Source organism: Ostrinia furnacalis, unplaced genomic scaffold, assembly GCF_004193835.3.
Source record: "Ostrinia furnacalis isolate ACB-3 unplaced genomic scaffold, ASM419383v2 OfSCF7583, whole genome shotgun sequence".
Lineage (NCBI taxonomy): Eukaryota > Metazoa > Arthropoda > Insecta > Lepidoptera > Crambidae > Ostrinia > Ostrinia furnacalis.
In genome coordinates, this window is record NW_021137822.1 from 545,854 (window position 1) to 551,720 (window position 5,867).

Sequence of the window (5,867 nt, forward strand, 5' to 3'; positions counted from 1 at the left end):
AACTATAATTTTAATTTTTGCCAGAATATTAAAGGAAGCTGATTATTGTAATGTGATAAGCCAAGCCATGCCAAGCTTAATCAATTCAACTACATACATTGTTATTTTATTTTGATTGTTCACTAAGAAAATCTAACAACTACCTACGTACTAATATTACTTTGCATGAAATTTTATTGATCTATCTCAACTCAAGTGTAGGAGAGAAATAGGTACTAGGCTAGAATAACTTTGTGTTATATTTTATGGAATACCTAGATCTTATTAAATCAATTTGATAGTTATTTTGTGGGATGATAAACAATAAAATGTACACAATGATAAATAAACATTAATCTACAAAACTTGTTTTGGGTCGATTGTCCATATTCCAGACATTTAAATATACTCCTACATAACTTCATTTTACTTCATGCGTTTGTGGAGCCATCTATTCCATGGGCGTGAAAGTTGAAACGAAAGCCGTAAACTTTTCCGCGAAAGCCTGAAAGGGAATGATTTTTTCAAGTTTCGTGATTTTCCGTTAGATGTCATTGTTAATACAGTAACTAGTTTAAGTTCACGACTTTTTCCGCGTACATACAAGGCGGGTGTAACCACACACTACATCTTTCGTTGCGATAGTTGTTGTGTTGACCCGCGATCGAGTGGACTGTAATAACGAGTATGTACTGAGGATATTGTATGGTAGAAGCAAGTGTTTATAAGGTAAAACTCAGAATTATAGGCTAAACGGCGTGTATTGCTCAAGACAGTACAAAGAGGCAGTAAAAAGAGTAACTTCAAAACCAAAAACAATCGTTCGTTCGTTCGTTTTAGCTGAAAGACGTCCACTGCTGGACAAAGGCCTCCCCCAAGGATTTCCACAAGGACCGGTCGCATCCAGGCACCACCCGCGACCAAAAACAATACAAAGTAAAAAACCATAAACAAATATAAAAAGGATTACTGGCAAAACTACCAGCAACAATTATAATGATTTATGTAATCATACGGTCTCGACTGCTCTCGATGTGGGTTCATAAATAAGGCACGTGTGTAGTGTGAGATGAGTTTATTTTCTTAGAATAAAGCGTGAGCGATTGAAACGTTCAATCAAACAGATTGCTTGTCGAAACTGTATCGCTTTTACTTAGAAGCTCAATGTAGCGTGTCTGGGGGTACTTTATGGCAACTGCATTACTACAAAAGCTCTGCGAAAATTGCAGTGTATGAAGAGTTTGAATGTCTTCATCAGCTGTTATAATAAAATTGTAATTAGTCTGTCAAATTCTTCGATAATGGGGAATAAGTTTGTAGTCTAAAATGTAAATTCACGTCCTTGTCAATATAATTTTGGTTTTTATAAGGTTTTTATGTGTGTAGGTATGTTTATATTTACAGAATCAAATTCAGATACACACTACTTTTAATATTAGTCTCATGACGTTGAACAAATGTTTATCCTATGATTTATTACCCAATAGTTTAATAGTACCACATAATAGTAGTAGTAGTTTACATCATATTCTATTCTGGTATCAATATGTAGGTAGGTAGGTACATACGCGCTAGTGAATCAGAAATGAACCCAAACTTCTAAGATGAAGGAAGCTGGTTTTGTAACCGAATAGTGATAAGGGGGGTCAGTGACCCACGACGTAAATGAGATAAGGTCACGTGGTAATGTTCGGTGCTTTGTGGGGCGGCCGATGTCCCTTTTTATCAATGGCCGACGGGTCTTGTGTTTCTTGAATGGAGCGTACTCGTATCTCGACTTTCTTCAAACAGATATCTCTTGATGAATAATAAGCGTACGGCGAATTTGTACCGCAATACTATTGAGACATGGAGCAATTAAGCTTGCACGTGATCTTTACTTATGGAAAATATTGATTGTGCTCGAGGGTCTGAACAATACGGGTACTGAAAACTATTTCTATTGCATTTTAATTAAGCAAAAAAATCTGAACTCTGAACGCTCCTGAAAGACTTTGTAGAGCTACTGTAGAATTAAATTACACTAGCTTGTGCCCGCGGCTTCACCCGCGTGATCGTCATAAATTATAGCCTATATGTTATTCTGGGTTATAAACAATAATACTGTAAAGTTTCATCAAAATCCGTTCTGTAGTTTTAGCGTGAAAGAGCAACAAACATCCAGACATCCAAACTTTCGCATTTATAATATTAGTAGGATTTTGTAGGGCTACATTCTTATAAACTTTGCGGTAATGGAAATCCACGTACATAGTAATTATGCTTTCAGCTTACATCTTAAAGGATTTGTACGTAAACACATTTTACTATTTGTCAAACCATCCCACAATCGGTAATTTCCTGGTGAATTAATAGAAGTTTGCAAGTCGGTATAAATAGGATCCTTTGGCTGGAGCCGAGCCAGCAAGTCCTGGCTGGTGCATCGACCTAACAGGGGAACATACTGCGGACGCCATGAATCTGCCATAGACTACCTACCTACAGTTTTGGCAGTAGTTACCTTTCATCGCGTAAGTGAGAAGTTAAAACTTACGTGCAATTTTTATTAAAACTTATTAAATGTGATACATATTAAACTAGATCATTTCGATGTAGCTTTGGCCCTATAATACCAGCTTTATTATTCCTACTAGCTTTTGCCCGCGGCTTCACCTGCGTGAAATTTAGTTTGTTACATAGTGGTTTTCAAGTGTTATTAACTGTAAAATAATCAATTATGTAAACCCTGGTCTTCCTAATATAAATAAATAAATAAATAAATAAATATTGTCATAAATTATAGCATATGTGTTATTCTGGGTTATAAACAATAATACTGCAAAGTTTCATCAAAATCCGTTCAGTAGTTTTTGCGTGAAAGAGTAACAAGCATCCAGACATCAAAACTTTCGCATTTATAGTATTAGTAGAATTACCCTACTGCGCCAGAAGGAATATTTAAAACTTTATTCGACAATAACTTAATTTAAAGTTTAAAGCATGTACTGCTCTCTCACTCTCTCTCTCATCCACTTCTCTCTGCATGACTCCAAGTTTCTATCCATAATTATTTTTAAACGGTTTTATTCAGCTTGTTTAAATTAACACTCGACTCTACTTCCTGCATGCATATGGTAATCTAATTATTAGTATACATATATTTATAGTTATTAGTTCATTTTGCGGTAGTTGGCTATTAGTTCATGAATTATAATAAGGTAGATCACAAGCTCATTTAATTCATACTAGCGGCCGCCCGCGACTTCGTACGCGTGGATCCCGTTTTACCCCCTTCATCTATCTTACGCGGTTTAGATTTTTTCATACAAATATTTTTTCCCGCTAACTCCCGTTCCCGTGGGAATTTTGCAACATCCTGTGATAACTAAGCTATAAGTTTAATAAAGTACCTGCATGCCTTTCAAGCGTCTAACTTAAGCGGTTTAGATTTTTTATACAAAAGGATTTTCCCGCTTATTCCCCTTAAAAAAAAATCCGTCTAGCTAGTAGTTTTTGTTTCTATAAGGAACATACAGACAGACAAAAATTTTACTGATTGCATTTTTGACAACAGTATCGATCACTAATAATCACCCCCTGATAGTTATTTTGAAAATATGTTTCATGTACAGAATTGACCTCTCTACAGATTTATTATAAGTATAGATAATACCGCAAACCGCAATCATACCTTAATAGAGGCAACCTTTGGTATCTATTTAACAAAAACTAAACTATCCACGACCACAAGACTGGCCGCCGAATTGCATAAGTCTGAAGTATGTGTCATGAATGTAGAGCAGCGAGGATATTATGCTTCGCTGGCACTAAGAAAATGAGGCAGGCAAGAAGCGAAGAGCTTTGCACATTCTGCTTAGGTATTAGTAAAACCTTACGCTATAGTAGGGCGAGGCGTGGTCAAGTCAAGATTACATATTATGTCGGAATTTGAAATCTGTTATTTTTTGTTACTTCTCTGGCACCTGAAATAATTTTCAGTGGAACATAGATTTTTTGTTTCACGTAATTTTTGTACATTAGATACAAATATCTGGTGGATAAAGTTAAACTAGAAACTTTTATTTTTTTAAAGTTTTGTGCTGAACTATCTGAAACTTGATGGTGATTAGTATGGTGCTGAAAAAGCAAGATTTGCGCGTTCGTCTTGGCACGTCTTGGGGAGTCGTCACAAGGCGGTTGCTGGAGCCCTATCAATAGAGCGAGAGCCCCGTGTGTGAGCAGGACAGCCGCCATAGTGACCAAATGCAGCGCTGACTAAGCCCTCAGTCGGCAGTCGAACACTTGCATTTCGTTTCGCGTCTATTGCAATAAGCATGTACCTACATACGACAGCACATCTAGCTACTCATTTTTGTTGCAAGCTCGCCCCTATTACAACTGCACAAGAACCCACAGTGTTTACCTTGACGTGCTGTCGTCTGTACTTATCGTATTGTGAGATAAGTACTAAAGCTTGCAATTGATATGCAGGAGCTCTGCCTGTCAAGGTGGAATAGATGCCGTTTAGCAGTCTCTACCAGCGAATATTGTGGTATCAAAACATCAAATTCTGTTGCTAAATTCTCGTAACTCTTCTTGCTTGTTGTCCTTTAAAACTTATCGCGTTTTTAATAAAAAAAAATATTATTACATACTTGTTTAGTAAAAAAAACAGCAGTTTACAAAACCTGACACTAGCTAGTAATTATTTTGCAGTTTGCTATGTAATTATTATGCTGGGACGTGTAGAATCAATTAATACTCGTATACCTACACTCCCTGCTTGATAGTTAGAGAAAGACATAAATTACTTACTGGGTGTTTAATAAAAGGATTTTCTACCTGTAAAATTACAGAGTTAATTTTTAATGAATTCTCGACTCTACCAAACAATTGTTTTGATAAATAGTTTGGTTGTATTTTACTACATGCGTAGGCGCACGTAGACAAAATTTAATCTCAGCCCGAAAATTTATCTAAAAATCTAAGACCGGCGCGATTTTTTTACCAATGGCATACATTCCTAATTAATGCCAAGCTTGGCGGTTCTTTCGAGCGAATAGGCATTCTTTGTGGAGATGCTTCCCCGAATGGCCGCACATGGCGAGCGAGAGACAAAAGCCGCGCCTTTCAGGCCTGCCACAAAAAACGCTCTATGGGACACGTTAGCCGGCCCGGTGGGCAAAGATCAGCCGCGCAGAAGGGACACGTCAAGAATTTTCACGATATTGAAAAGATGGGTTTTGATAACTAGAATAGCACAACTATTCCAGCTATCTTATTGTACTATTTGTAGTATAGATAGGCTGAAGAGTCATCGCCCTAGGACCCAGGAGACCTAGAGCGAGATTCCAATGCGCTAGCGGAACAATCACCATGTTTTAGTTGAAATGGAACGCGAAAGTTTAAAATCTTATATTAAACCACCATAGTGACCTTATGCGGCACTGACCATGCTCCCAGGGAAAGTATTTATAGTATAAGATGAGTTTATAAGTGCGCGTGATTGGCCAACATATTTTAAACTTTAAATGTTGGCCAAAAAGAAGTAGTATAAATTGATACTACTCTACTATTTAAACTGACTAATCTTTTTTTAAATTTATAAATCCAGAAATAAATCCGGAGATTTTGAGAAAAAATTTCACGCCTGTATGAATATTTAACTTCTTTCGCAATCATTCCAGGTCAGAATTGGTAGAGATATTGGTGATTTCAATTCGTTTCATTTCTAGTAAAAATATTTCCATGAGAAGCCTTCTTGTTAAAAATTTTAGTGTATTCCAAATTCTGTTGAAAATTCCCAACACAATTAAAAAAAAGTTTCTCCCAGAATCTGAAGACATGACCCTTCTGACCATGTACATAATCTTTGGCCGCGTGTTGTGAAACAGACAGCGCCAGTGCAC